This window comes from Monodelphis domestica, chromosome 7 (assembly GCF_027887165.1).
Source record: "Monodelphis domestica isolate mMonDom1 chromosome 7, mMonDom1.pri, whole genome shotgun sequence".
Lineage (NCBI taxonomy): Eukaryota > Metazoa > Chordata > Mammalia > Didelphimorphia > Didelphidae > Monodelphis > Monodelphis domestica.
Window position 1 is genome coordinate 271747906 of NC_077233.1, and position 15337 is coordinate 271763242.

General features: G+C 37.2%; 1 protein-coding gene and 1 pseudogene across 9 annotated transcripts in view; one reads left to right on the forward strand and one right to left on the reverse strand.

Moving 5' to 3' along the window:
• The window catches only part of FAM240C (family with sequence similarity 240 member C), a 134087-nt gene that overhangs the window by 94110 nt on the left and 24640 nt on the right, over positions 1 to 15337 (forward strand). For 2 of the 9 annotated variants that reach the window (XM_056806755.1, XM_056806759.1), the window contains exon 1: positions 14312 to 14468. The exons of the other annotated variants lie outside the window; for them this stretch is intronic. The gene's annotated coding sequence lies outside the window, so the exon portion shown is untranslated. Of the gene's footprint in view, positions 1 to 14311; positions 14469 to 15337 lie in introns of those variants that run through there. 9 annotated transcript variants of the gene reach the window in all.
• LOC100616886 (adipocyte plasma membrane-associated protein-like) lies at positions 12972 to 14425 on the reverse strand (annotated as a pseudogene).

A 15337-nucleotide genomic window follows, 5' to 3' on the forward strand; every position in this document is an offset into this window, starting at 1 on the left:
TCTACATAGCAATCTCTTAGGTGGACACGCTTAGCTTTGGAAACAACTTTGTGACAGAATCGGTGTCTCTTAGTCACAGCTGACTGTCATTAAGGGGGTGAGGAGTTGGAATCTGAGATAACCACCAATGAGGGGAGAAACTCTGCTCTTGGCTTCTCTTATTAGAATTCAGGAACCTGGAAGGATTTGGACAATGAAGAGTCAAGGAGAAAAGTGAAGTGTCTACTTTGCAATCTCTCAAATAATTCTATTTTAATGACTTTAAATCATAACTTCCCAGGAAAGTATAAAAACAATTCTGTTACTGTATCTTGTTTTGTGCCTCTGAAAATGCTTATTTCTGAACCTTATTTGTATTTTAAATATCTTTTGTGTGGAAAAAAATAGCTATCCAAAATATGATCTAGACTGTTCCTTGTCTACCTCTCTACTCTTCCTGCCCTTTTGGTAAACACTAGACATGAGTCGAATGAAAACTTTAAGAAATTTTCCGCTGGGTCCTATGGTGAAGTTTAGAGCTAAAATGTGAGAAAAAGAGCCTCACTCTTACTTTAGGTGGTCTTACTCCCTCAGGGCTGAACCCAGGCCATCCATATACAACTGTCTTCTCTGTTTTCAGCTATTATCATTATACCTTTCCCAAGTAAAGGTCCTCCTCCTTTAATCCTACTTTTTCTTCTAGTATAGCTTTAAACACTAGTTTGTTGGAAGTGTCTTTTGCCAAACTTTCTGAGTTTTATGATGCTATTTTTACAGAATAGTGCCATGATCTTATATTAACTTTCTGATCCCAGACCTCGCTTCCATCTTCTGCACATATCTTCTTAAAATCTAAGTTGTCAATGTCGGGAAAAATACCTTCAAAAGGTTTTTGAACTCCAGTCAATGCAACAGTAAATCACAAATCCAGAGGACAGAACATAAAACACTCCACTCACCTCCTGTCAGAGAGTAGTGGCCTTAAAATTCAGAGAAACACATACAATCCTACTTGGCTATAATGATAGCACAGCCATTGTTGGCATTTGTTTTGGCAGATTATGCAAACTTATGATGAGAATTTTATATTTCATGTTTGTTTTCGTGGTTCAGTAAGAGAGTGGGAATAAGAGAGGAAAAAATAAATAAAATTTGAATATAAAGTAATATATAAGTTTCTTGGTCAGTTGCCAATGTGTCTAGATAAGTCTTCCCAAATAAATTCTGGTTTTCCCTTTAATTGAAGTAGTTTCTCTGTCATCTTCAGAATTTCACTCTTGAATGTCTTTCTGTAATTGAATTCATCTGTAGAATTTTATTTGTAGTGAGTGAGAACTTATATTTCCTCTGTACTTTCCTTTGAAAACTGCTTTTCCAAAATCTAAGATGAATATCAGACTAGATTCAGAATTCTTATCCTTTTATTTTATAATCTCTTGAAAGAAGTGTTTAATTCCATGTGGGGTATGCATCATTTTCACCAAAATATTCTTTTTTTTCTCTTTGTAAGAATTGGATCCAGAATAGAATTTGATTGAGTATGGGACCCAGTTTCAGAAGTTATTGTAATAATTCAAAAGCTAAAGTCCTAGACTATGAGCTCCCTTGAGAGCAGGGACTTTTTGCTTATTTCTTTTCTTTGTATCTCTAGCACTGTGTCTGACACATAGTAGGGGGAAAGAACAACCTACTATTTTCCAAATAGTGTACTAAATGTTTTACAAATATTATCTCATTTAATTATGAAAGAACTCTATGAGGTAAGCATTACTTTTATCCCAGTTTTATAGTTGGGGAAAAAGTGGTTAAGTCACTTAGTCAGAGTCACACAGATAGTAAATGTCCAAGGCCAGATTTAGATTCAGAACTCCCTCTGAATTAATCCAACCACTCTGGAGGGCAATTTGGAACTATGCCCAAAGGGTGCTAAAAGACTGTCTTCCCTTTGATCCAGCTATAGCACTGCTGGGTTTGTACCCCAAAGAGATAATAAGGAAAAAGACTTGTATAAGAATATTCATAGCTACACTCTTTGTGGTGGCCAAAAAGTGGAAAATGAGGGGATGCCCTTCAATTGGGGAATGGCTGAACAAATTGTGGTATATGTTGGTGATGGAATACTATTGTGCTCAAAAGAATAATAAAGTAAAGGAATTCCATGGGAACTGGAACGACCTCGAGGAACTGATGCAGAGCGAAAGGAGCAGAACCAGGAGAACATTGTACACAGAGACTGATACACTGTGGCACAATCGAATGTAATGGGCTTCTCTACTAGCAACAATGCAATTATCCAGGAGAATTCTGAGGGACTCATGAGAAAGATGATATCCACATCCAGAGAAAGAAGTGGGAGTAGAAACACAGAAGAAAAACAACTGCTAGATCACATGGGTTGATGGGGATATGATTGGGGATGGAGACTCTAAAGGATCACCCTGGTGCAATTATCAATAATAGGGAAATAGGTCTTGATCAATGATGCATGTAAAATCCAGTGGAATTGCATGTCGGCTTTGGGGGGGGGAGGAGAAGGAAAGAACATGAATCATATAACCATGGGAAAATATTCTAAATTAATTAATTAAATAAAAATTTTAGATTAAAAAGATAGACTCAGAACTCCCTGAGTGTACGGGTAGTGCTTTATCTGCTGCCCCATCTGACTGCCTAGTAGACAATAAATGCTAATTGACTATTTGGTTGGTTGCAATATAAGTGGATAAAGGGGGATTCTGGTTAGAAATATTAGTGAGGGACAGTCGTCAAGACTGGATATGTGGAGTCAAAAAGAATGAGGAATCAAAGATTACACAAACTTGCCCAATTCACTGAGGTATCCTAGTTGGATGTTAGGAGACACATGCCACTATTTAAAGAGGAAAGAAAAAGGTTTCTGATGTCTCTTTTTACTTCCTGTCCTTGAACTCATCAGTTATTACAGTTAAGGAAGAAAGAAGGCATCAGCAATATCCTGTTTCTAAGTCAATGTTCTATTTCCTATCAGAGTCCCATTAATATTGACAAAGGTATTCCTAAGGAAATAGGGAAGCCCTCAGAAGACATTGTCAAGGACGCAGCTGTCACTGACCTTGTGACATAATCATCCCCAAGCCTTTTGATGTCCTCTCCTTTCTGTACTTAAAACCTTAGACAGCTTACTGCAGCTTACAGTGTCTATGAGTTTCCCATGGACACACTCAAAACAGGAGAACACAAATATAGATTTACTTTCTTGATCTACAATGCTCTGCCAGAAAGAGGTCTCATCTGGCTCTCTTGTTCTGCCCTCCAGTAATACTGTTAGCTCTTTAGTCACAGGATACGGGCAGCTTAAGAACACCAGCATAGAGAACTGGGCTTCCCTTGCTATTCTATATGACTTACAGAGAGTCCCATAGAAAGAAGATAGCCAACGTGCTCACCTAGGTCTATTGAAAGCAATGGATGCCTTCCCATTCCTACAACTCAACAACGGTTTCCTTGATTATAATAACATTTCTAAACTAGTAGTTCTTAATGAGGTTGAAGGTAACATCTAATATCTGTGTAAATCCATGTGTGAGAGGAGAGGGCATCTAATTTCATGTCTAGTGCAGAATTTCAGATTTGGAAGCAACCTCAGATGCCACCTAGTCTACCCTGTAGCTATACAAGTAACCCATCCACAACACCCTTGACAAATTGTGGTGCATTTGGGGGCGAGGGGGGAAGTGAGAGAACACCTTTCATTTTGGGAGATCTCTAATCTAAGGAATTTTTATTCCCTAATCCTTCCTATATGCAACTTTACTCATTGTTATCAGTCTTGCCCTCTGGGACCAAGCAGAATAAATCTAATCCTTCTTCCACATTACAACTATTTGGCTACTTGAAGAAAGTCATGCCCTCCCACAAGCATTCCTACCTCTAAAGATCTTGGGTTCATCCAGCTATTACTAATATGGCACAATTTCATTCGTGTCTACCTTCCTCTGGTTTCTTCCCACTTTATTAATGTCCTTCTTAAAATGTAGAACCTGGATTAGAACATTATAATCCAGATGTGTTCTTTCTTTAGTCCTGGAAACTATGCTTACCTTGATATAAATCCAGACACATACTTCCATCTCGTACTTATGAGACTGGCTTTTTAAACCTAAGTACATGGTTGTACGTGTATTTTTAATAGCATCATCTTATTCTATTTGACCCAACACATTGAGATATTTTTGCATCCTGCCATTTTGTTATCTATTCACTTCAGCTTTGTGTCATCTGCAAATCTGATAAACATAGCAACTCTGACTCTATCTAAATTATTGCTAAAAATGACAAACAGATCAGGATAGTATTTGCCCCAAGACACATCCTTGAGACATTCACCCGGAGACCTTTTCTCAAGGTGACATCGAATTATTTTGTTCTAGCCATTTGACCAGTTCTGAATTTTACCCTCCTCCCCTAGGAGCTACCTGAAGCATACGTGTATTTAAAAGGGAATTCATTAAATACTCTTTAACATGTGAAGGCATAAAAACGCATACAATTACAAGAACACTCTAGGTCAGACACATTTAAGATCCAAATAATAATACATCTAGTAGTTACCTAGGATTGTTATGAGGCTCAAATGTGCTAACATTAATTTGCTAACATTATTTATGCTAACATAATTAATGTGCTAACATTAATTAAAGTACTTTGAAAACATGAAAGTATTCTATAACTATCAGTTACTATATTATTATTATTATTATTACCATTTTAAATTAGCATTATTATTATTTGGGAAATGAACTATCATGAAATTGTAGATATATGCCCTAAGCATCCTATTGCACATGTTTGTAGGATGAGTCTTCACTCCATTCTGGCTTTTACCCTACTCTCCTAGGTGTGATCTAAGGTATGCTTGGATGAGAAGACTATTTCCTCACATAGGAGTTGTAGTTTTGTATTTGACGACTGAGCCCAAGGAGAACTCGGGCATCTGACTAACTTTATGGATCACATTCAGGACACGGAAGGAGCAAAGCTGAGGCTTCATAGAACTGGTATTTCTGAGGCTGTTATTAACAGTCGCTGCAGTGGTAGCAAAGAATTCAATAAGTAAGCATTTATTAAGTGCCTACTGCATGTAAGTCTAGGGGCACCCAAAAAGTAATGGAGAGATGCATTGTGGATGTGAACAAGTTGAACTACATGATAAATGAGGGACTGATCAGGTAAAGCTGTGCCCAAAAGGTTTCAAAATAAATGCTTGATGAAAAGAGAAATTGGGCAGATGATACTGTATAAGTTATAGCTGGCCTTCATGTACTATTATTACACTGAGTAGAACCCTTTGGGAAATTTATGGGAGAATGTAGACAAGAGTCACACAGGATGAGCAGTCATGGATGGTTTGTGATCTCCATTGCTGGGGAGATGCCATGTAAATGAGTGTCTCACATAAAATAGACGCTTAATAAATATATATTGACGGTTTAACATTGAACATGTTAAAATGTTGAAGCAAATGCATGGTAGTTTGCAAATGGAAAGATGAAAAAGATCTTGTTCTGACATAAAATAGATAATGTTGACCCGTCTCTCAAGCCCTTCACCTTGGTCTGCATGCCCTGCAAATCCTCTCTTTCTTCATGTCTCTTTCATAGTTCCTAAGGGGCTTACATACTGCTAGATGACTTCAATTATGTATGATAATTTCAAAGAGGCATAAGTAATTATTAAGTACCTACTTAATATTTAATTATTAATTATTATTTATTTTATTATTAAGTTATTATTAAGTTATATAATTATTAAGTACCTACTATGTGCAATGCAGTGTGATAATACCTCAGGGTTACAAAGATTTTTAAAAGTCTTTTGATGGATAGCAGTGGGACACAGGATGAGAATGGGGATGAAATGTGCACAGAAAACTTTAAACCACGTTATAATTAATTCAATTTAAACAAGAGTTAGGAAAGTCTCTCTTGTACACAAAACACTATGCTCAACACTAAGGATGCACAAGAATAGCTTTTTCTCAAGGAGTTTGTGCTGTACTAAGAGAAAACAAATTAATGTGCTATTTTAGTAATTAGGAAAGAAATCAGGCCATGAGTAATTTAAACCTTCAAAGTTTGCGTGTCAAATGTAGATACCCATTGCTGGGAGCCCTTTTAATATTACCGGATACCTCATGCTTTGTTTTGTACTCTGTGGTGTTTCAATAAATCCTTGAGACTGACTGTTAAGAGAGCTGCATAAAGAAGGAGACAGGGCCTGATCACTGAGATTGACTGGTAACACACATCAGCTTAACACCTACCCTTAGTCAATGAGCAGCTTTTTCTACTTTAGCAGCAGAATACATCACCCTGGAATGTTCTAACTCTGTGCCAGCCTAAAGGCTGGATTCCAGCCTGCTGTTCAACAGTATTTCATTTATTCTTAGGACTCAAGGCTTCAGAGTGTCACATAAAGAATCTTTGATTTGTATTCACACAGATTCTTAGCCTGGACTTCAGGGATGGAGAGACAGACAGAGACAGCGACAGCAAAAGAGAGAGACAGAGACAGAGAAACTAAAACAAAATCAGTTTTTGTTATACTCATATTTTATGCATTGAAAACATTATTATGAGGAGCCCCTACAACAGGCTTAATTAGGCTGCCAAAGGGATCCAGCTCTATCTCTTTCTCTGTCTGTCTGTCTCTCTCACACACACACACACATTTTAAAATTCCTGATTATAAACTGAGGATCTGGGTTTCAATCTCCATCTCAATATTCATTGCTTTTGTCATCTGAGAAAAGCCACTTTCATCATCTTCAGCTGTTAAGTCAGGGAGAGTTGGTCTAGTTGACTTCTAAGGTCCCTTAGAAAATGTTTTTTTTTCCCCATAGGACAGTTGTGAGGGTGTCACTGACTTCTCAAATCCTGTGACTGTCTATCATCTGAAGGATCAAATATAAAAACTTACACTTGCCATTCAAAATCCTGCAAAACCTCCCCTACACATACTTTTCCAGTCTTCTTACACCTTATAACCCCCCCTCTTGTTCTCAATGATCCAGTGATGACAGACACTCCATCTCCTGGTTCCACACATTTCCATTCTCTATCTCTCTATCTAACATGCTTGCAATTAATTCTCACCCTCCTCATCTCTGTCTCCTGGTTTCCTTTAAGTCCTACCTATTGGAAATCTTTCCAAATCCACCTTAATATTAGTGACTTCCCTCTCTTAATTATCTCCCATTTACCATTTGTATGTAGTTTTTATGTAGCTATTGCTATTTTCTGGCCCACTAGACTGTCAGTTCTACTAGAGACTAGCTTTTGTATCCACAGTGCTTAGCAGCAGGTACCATGGGTATAGTTAGACTAACTGACTGAGATTTAAAGTTGTTATTCTTTTTTTCCAGAAAACTTGGAGGCCTTCCTTCAAATAATACCTGCCTTGGTTGGATCCTACTCAGGTCCTCTGAATGCCATGTGAATCCCTCTTTCCCATTTTGTGTGAAAAAGCCAATCTCACTGATATCATCAACAACAATAAAAAAAGAATGGTGTTCCTAACTCTTTAACTAAAGGATCTGTGCAGAGCTTTGTTGGATAGGCTGGCCCTTGGCAGGGAGTAGGTGTTGAAAGGGGAAAAGTCAGCCTGTCATGAAGTAATGCATTGAAATCCCCTAATTTCATCCAGCTCACTTGGCCCAGGAAACCAGTATCAATGATCAAAATGTATCTTGCTGTGTAAATATTCAAAAGTAACTCCAATGTTTCCTCTTTCTCTGTTATTTTCTCTTGATTTGTTTTTGACAAACCTGCCTGTCACCAGCAAAGCAAAACTTTTACCTCTGCTGAAATTCTAATTAAGACTTTTTCTTTGCTTTTCTTCAACTACTGCAAAATTCTTTTTCATGATCAGCCTCCTTTAGCTTTCTAGACTCTGACACCTGAAACATGGTATGAATCTTTGCTCTCTCTCTCTCTCTCTCTCTCTCTCTCTCTCTCTCTCTCTCTCTCTCTCTCTCTCTCTCTTTCTCTCTCTCTCTTCCCTCCTCTCCCCTCTTCTTCCTCCCTCCCCTCTTTTTTCTTTCTTCCCCTCTTTTCCTCTCCTTCCCTCCCCTGCCACATACTCCTTTCAAGAAGTATGCTCACCTACTACTCCCATCCGAAAGTAATTGTACTAATGGATTTTCCAAAGCTTTTTGTTTGAAATTTAAGCTTTCTTAAGATATCTTTAATATTCTTAAGATCGCAGGGTTGAAAAACTTGGAGTTGGAAGACTCTAGAGATGACCCTGATCAAATTAGTGGTCTTGAAACTATTTTGATAGCATGACACTATCTCTTTTTAAAAATGAGCATATAGTCCCAATACATGTATATTAAATTTATGTATACTGCTGCTTTACTGTACTAATATAGTATGTACATAGTTGAGGAGGGTAGAAGAGAATAAGCATTTATATAGTGCCAGATATGAACTTAGGTCTTCTTGACGCCACACTCAGTACTGTATTTACTGTGCCACTTAGTTGGGTTATACATTTAGTAAATTTAGTAAAAAAAACAAAAGTCTGAGGATAGATTTGAATTTGAGATCAGCCTATTCTATATGTTGTGCCACCTGCCTGCTCGCTTACTGTAATGGCAACTATGACCCTGGGAAAATCACTTAACACTATTTTGCCTCATTTTCCTCATCTGTAAAAAGAGCTGGAGAAAGAAATGGCAAACCACTCAAGTATCTCTGCCAAGAAAACTCCAAATGGGTCAGACACAACTAATGGACAAAATAACTACTACTATTAAGTACCACTATGCTGGGTAATGAGAACACAAAGGTAAAAAGGAAATAATCTCTGTCCTCAAAAGTTTATGTTTGCTATGTCCAAAGGGTGCTAAAAGACTGCCTGCCCTTTGATCCAGCCATAGCACTGCTGGTTTGTACCCCAAAGAGATAATAAGGAAAAAGACATGTACAAGAATATTCATAGCTGCGCTCTTTGTGGTGGCCAAAAAATTGGAAAATGAGAGGATGCCCTTCAATTGGGGAATGGCTGAACAAATTGTGGTATATGCTGGTGATGGAATACTATTGTGCTCAAAGGAATAATGAACTGGAGGAATTCCATGGAGACTGGAACAACCTCCAGGAATTGATGCAGAGTGAGAGGAGCAGAACCAGGAAAACATTGTACACAGAGACGGATACACTGTGGCAAAATCAAATGTGTACAGTATACATTAGTGGCAATGCAGTGACCCTGAACAACTTGGAGGGATCTACAAGAAAAAACACTATCCACATTCAGAAGAAGAACTGTGGGAGTAGAAACACAGAAGAAAAACAACTGCTTAAATACATGGGTTGATGGGGATATGATTGGGGATATAATCTCTAAATGAACATCCTAGTGCAAACACCAAAAACATGGAAATAGGCTCTGATCAAAGACACATGTAATACCCAGTGGAATTGTGCTATGGGAAGGGGGAGGGGAGGAGAGAGAGAAAGAACATGATTCTTGTAACCAAGTTATACTGTTCTAAATTGACTAAATAAATTAATTTAAATTTTTTAAAAAGTTTATGTTCTGTCCTGGAAAATAACACAGATAAGCATATAAAACATGCATACAAAGTTATTTCAAAGCCATAACAGGGGTGATATCATGAGAGATTACTGAGGTATATGGCCCTGGACAAGTCACTTAATCTCAACTTGCCTTAGTTTCCCCATATGTAAAATGTGGGTTATATTAGCACCTACCTCCCAGAGTTATTGTGAGGATCAAATAATATTTTTAAAGTATTTAGCACAGTAACTGGAACACACTATACAAATGTTAGCTATTCTTAGTTCTTATGTCACAGTAATATTCCATCCTATCCATATGCCACAATTGTTCAGCCATTCCTAAAGTGATATGCTCCTTACCCCCTACTTAGAATTGAGTTCTTTCTTTTTCTTTTTGTTTTCCCATTCAAGATCAGGAAGCTTTTTTCATTTGCAACTGAGCCCTGCCTCTTCATTGCCCCCTTTTATCCCTACTTCAGTCTGATATATGTCTACATCAAACTGTGTATATTCATGTGTGTGTTGAAACAGAAATCAATAGAAGTCTGTGTTCAACTCTTCTTTGTAGTTTCCACATAAGAATGGAGTTCATCTGAAGCCCGTACGCCTTTCTCCTTCCTCTGCATTTGAACATACTTCATACACTCCAACTATAATAAAAAGCAAGTTTCCAGCCCCTTTTTCCTCCTTTCTCCTCTAACATTCATCCTTTTACCCTTTCTTTTCTTTGCCCTCTTAAAACCTTCACAACAGAATCACTCTACTCCCAGCTTCTTATTTAACTCTATCGACACCCTTTAAAGTCATTAAGGTTCTGAAGAGAGTTTCTTCTCCTGCTATTAGGAGGATGCCATTACCTGTGACTGGGGAAAAAAATAAAATATATTTTTAAAAGGAATACCATTGTTACAGCATCTGGTTGTTCAGATGAATACCCCATATGTTTCTCTTGATCCTTGAACTGACTTTTTCACTAGAATTACTTGAGATATCTCTATTCCATTAATGTCTACTTTTCCCCCTCTATAGGATTATGGTTATAAAGCCTTTTCTCTTTTAGAGTATTGTATTCCAAGGCCTCCTATGACTTTTCAGTAGAGGCTGCCAGGTCTTTTGAGATCCTGATTGTGGTTCTTTGATACATAAACTCCTTTTTGGATGCTTTCAGTATTTTTAAATTTTTTATTTTATTTGGTCACTTTCAAACATTATTCCTTGGTTACAAGAATGATATTCTTTACCTCCCCTCCCCCCACCCTTCCTATTGCCGACATTCAATTTCATTGGGTATTACATGTGACCTTGATCAGAACCTATTTCCATGTTGGTATTTGCATTAGGATGTTCATTTAGAGTCTACATCCCCAATCATATCCCCTCCACCCATGTAATCAAGAAGTTGTTTTTCTTCGGTGTTTCCACTCCCACATTTTTTCCTCTGAATGTGAATAGTGTTCTTTCTCATAGATCCCTCTGGGTTGTTCAGGATCACTGCATTGCCACTAATGGAGAAGCCCATTACATTTGATTGTACCACAGTGTATCAGTCTCTGTGTACAATATTCTCCTGGTTCTGCTCCTCTCACTCTGCATCACTTCCTGGAGGTTGTTCCAGTCCCCATGGAATTGCTCCACTTTATTATTCCTTTTTGCACAATAGTATTCCATCACCAACATATACCACAGTTTGTTCAGCCATTCTCCAATTGAAGGACATCCCCTCATTTTCCAATTTTTGGCCACCACAAAGAGCGCAGCTATGAATATTCTTGTACAAGTCTTTTTCCTTATTATCTCTTTGGGGTACAAACCCAGCAGTGCTATGGATGGATCAAAGGGCAGACAGTCTTCTATCGCCCTTTGGGCATAGTTCCAAATCGCCCTCCAGAATGGTTGGATCAATTCAAAACTCCATCAGCAATGTGTTAATGTCCCAACTTTGCCACATCCCCTCCAGCATTCATTACTTCCCTTTGCTGTCATGTTAGCCAATCTGCTAGAGTTGTTTTGATTTGCATCTCTCTGATTATAAGAGATTTAGAACACTTTTTCATGTGCTTATTAATAGTTTTGATTTCTTTGAATGAAAATTGCCTGTTCGTGTCCCTTGCCCATTTATCAATTGTAGAATGGCTTGATTTTTTGTACAACTGGTTTAGCTCTTTATAAATTTGAGTAATTAGACTTTTGTCAGAGGCTTTTGTAATGAAGATTGTTTTCCAATTTGTTTCTTCCCTTCTAATTTTGGTTACATTGGTTTTGTTTGTACAGAAACTTTTTAATTTGATGTGATCAAAATTATTTATTTTACATTTTGTGACTCTTTCTATGTCTTGCTTGGTTTTAAAATCTTTCCTTTCCCAAAGGTCTGACATGTATACTATTCAGTGGTCACATAATTTACTTATACTTTCCTTCTTTATGTTCAAGTCATTCACCCATTCTGAGTTTATCTTGGTGCAGGGTGTGAGGTGTTGATCCAAACCTAATATCTCCCACACTATCTTCCAATTTTCCCAGCAGTTTTTATCAAATAGCGGATTTTTTTCCCAAAAGCTGGAATCTTTGTACTTGCCTTGTTGAGGTCACTTACCCCAAATCTATTCCACTGATCCTCCTTTCTGTCTCTTAGTCAGTACCATATTGTTTTGTTTTCATCATAAAAGCAGATTTAATATATTAATTATTACAGAGTTCTTACTGATGTTGTTTGCCAGTAATATAATTAGACAACCACTTGTCAAGTTGGTGAGCAATGAAAACAGGACATTGAAACATAGTGATTTTAACCATGTCTGCAGTTCCTTCTAGGAAACAATGTAAAGGTAAACAAATTATATTCTCCTAAAAAAACCACTGATGAATTCAACCTACTGGGTGACATCATATCACTCTAACAGGTAGTTTTTAGAAAGAGATATTGGTATTGACTCTCAATATAACTTAAATAAATGAACATTCACAAGAGAACCTTCTTGCTGCACCTAATCTTTAAATAGTTGAAAGGAACTGAGGTATCCTAAAAGCTCTCTCAATAGGCAAAACTTTGACTACCCAAAAGTCTAGTCATACAAACCACTTCAGTTGAGCAGGGAGTGCCTTTTGGAATGCTCCTATCAGTGGTCTATCTGGTACAAATCTTTAGACTGTAACTCTTACTTAATTTCCATAGCTTCTTTCTGCTTATATCAAAGTTTTCCCTCCCAGTATAGGAGATATTAATCCTATATCATGGCTCACAAAGCTAAGGATGGAAAAACAGATGTAGTAGAGAAACAAGTTCCTCAAACTTCTTATGTTTATAAAAGTATTCAAACTTCAATAGAGAACTGTTACACAAGCAAATATTCTTGGAAGATAGAATTCTGTTATCTAAATTCTCTGTCTTCATCTTATGCACTCCCCCTAAAAGTCAATCAAAAGGAAAGGATTCTACCATAGAAAACTAACATATGAGCAAGAGTACTGTGGCATTCCCCTGCTACACTGTAAAGGGATGACATTGAATAATGGTAGATGTATTTCCATGACTGTGGGTAAAGGAACACCTTATGTACTTAGACCACTAAAATACTCAAGCAGAACAATTTCTAGAGGAGATCAATGTTAAGTGTGCAAAGAAAAGGAGATCTAAAGGAACCCAGGTAAAGGTGTCCATCGTGTTCATGCACTTCATTAATATAGCTGAAAACCTGTCCAGTGGGAACATGTAAGCTTCTCTGGTAGGTTCCACTGTCCCTAAGTTCCAAGACAAGGCTATATTGAGGTACAACCTTCGACACAGTTTCTGGACTTAACAGCTTAAAAATTAATCTTTTAATTCATGTTTTTTTTCTGATAAAAAATCCAACAGAGAAAAACTCAGGATTGTGCCGAACAGTTGACATGGCAACCCAGTATCCTCCAGCGCTGCTTGGTCTAATGTTATCTGGAAAACCAGGCATGTTTTCTACAAACATGTCTGCCCCACTCTTCATAAACCCAGACACATAGAATCTTCTTATTCTTTTCATAGTAGTTTCTGCCACCAAAACAAAATCTTCAGCAGGAGACAGCTGAACTCCATTGGGGAAGCTTAATCCTTCTATTAAAATCTTTACTTCTCTGGTTACAGTATCATATTCTAGCAATTATCCATCATCTGTACCCTCCATAACCAAGAGCAGATAATCTCATCTTTGCCATTTACTGCTAGAATCTGTAAAATAAATTTTCCTCCCATCCTGAGTAATTGTCAGATCATTCACAAATGATATTTTCTTTCCCTCAATAGGTGTTTTGGAAGACAAAAGCTGTTTTACTCTACCTGTACTAGGTTCTACTTCAAATAGTCCCTGATAAGCATCTGCCACAAAAAGAGTACCATTAGACCCAACTCATATTCCAAGAGGTCTCCCACAGATGGGCTCATCTTCTCTTGTTTTGTAAGGGCCTTTACCAAGTCTGGCAATTGTGATTACTTCTTCATTTTCAAGGTTTACAATCTGACCATCAGCAGTGCCAGTAAACAAAACATCACCAATATTTGCTATGGACTCTGGACCAATAAGCTGGTTCTCAAATAAGTTTTTTTTTTTTTGCCTGTTGCAACTTCACATTTGGTCACAAAACTCCAAGTAGGAAGGGAGGCTCTTTGAAACTAAGAGGTTGAGGATTAATAGGGCAATTCAACAGAGTTATTGTTCCAAGCAGTGGAATGGTAAGGGATACTGCTAGCATCATAAAGGTCATCTGGAAAACTCTATTGCTATAAGCACTGCCCTGCTTGGTCCAGTGCCTGGTTTGTCCTCAGTGATGACCTGAGGCCACATGGGCCAGCACGACCGTAGCCCCTCTGCCTCATTCATGGCGCTGATACCACTGTCTCCCCCCAGTACCATATTGTTTTGATGACCACTGCTATATAGTATAGTTTGAGATCTGGTACTGCAAGACCACCTTCCTTTGTATTTTTTTTCATTATTTCCCTGGATATACTTGATCTGTTGTTCTTCCAAATGAACTTTGTTATGGTTTATTCTAATTCAGTAAAAAAAAAATTTGGAAGTTCAAGGGGTATGGCACTAAATAAGTAAATTAATTTGGGTAGGATGGTCATTTTTATTATGTTAGCTCATCCTCTTCATGAGCAGTTAATGTTTCTCCAATTGTTTAGATCTAGTTTTAATTGTGTGGAGAGTGTTTTATAGTTGTGTTCATATAGTTCTTGTGTTCGTTTCGGCAGATAGATTCCCAAGTACTTTATATTGTCTAAGGTGATTTTTAATGGGATTTCTCTTTCTAATTCTTGCTGCTGAGATGTGTTGGAAATATATAGACATGCTGATGACTTATGTGGGTTTATTTTGTATACTGCAACTTTGCTAAAGTTGTTGATTATTTCCACTAGCTTTTTACTTGATTCTCTAGGATTCTTTAAGTAAACCATCGTATCATCTGCAGAGTGACAGCTTGGTCTCCTCATTGCCGATTTTAATACCTTCAATTTCTTTTTCTTCTCTAATTGCTATTGCTAGTGTTTCTTGTACAATGTTAAATAATAGAAGTGATAATGGGCATCCTTGTTTCACTCCTGATCTTATTGGGAAGGCTTCTAGTTTATCCCCATTGCAGATGATGTTGGCTGGTGGTTTTATTTTGTTTATTATATATTAATATATTAAATATATCATAAATATATATTTAGATATATATATGTATATATGTTTATTATTTTTAGGAAATTTTAGGAAAAATTTAAAAAAATTTTTAAAAAAAAATTTTAGGAAATTTTTAGGAAAGGCCCTTCTATT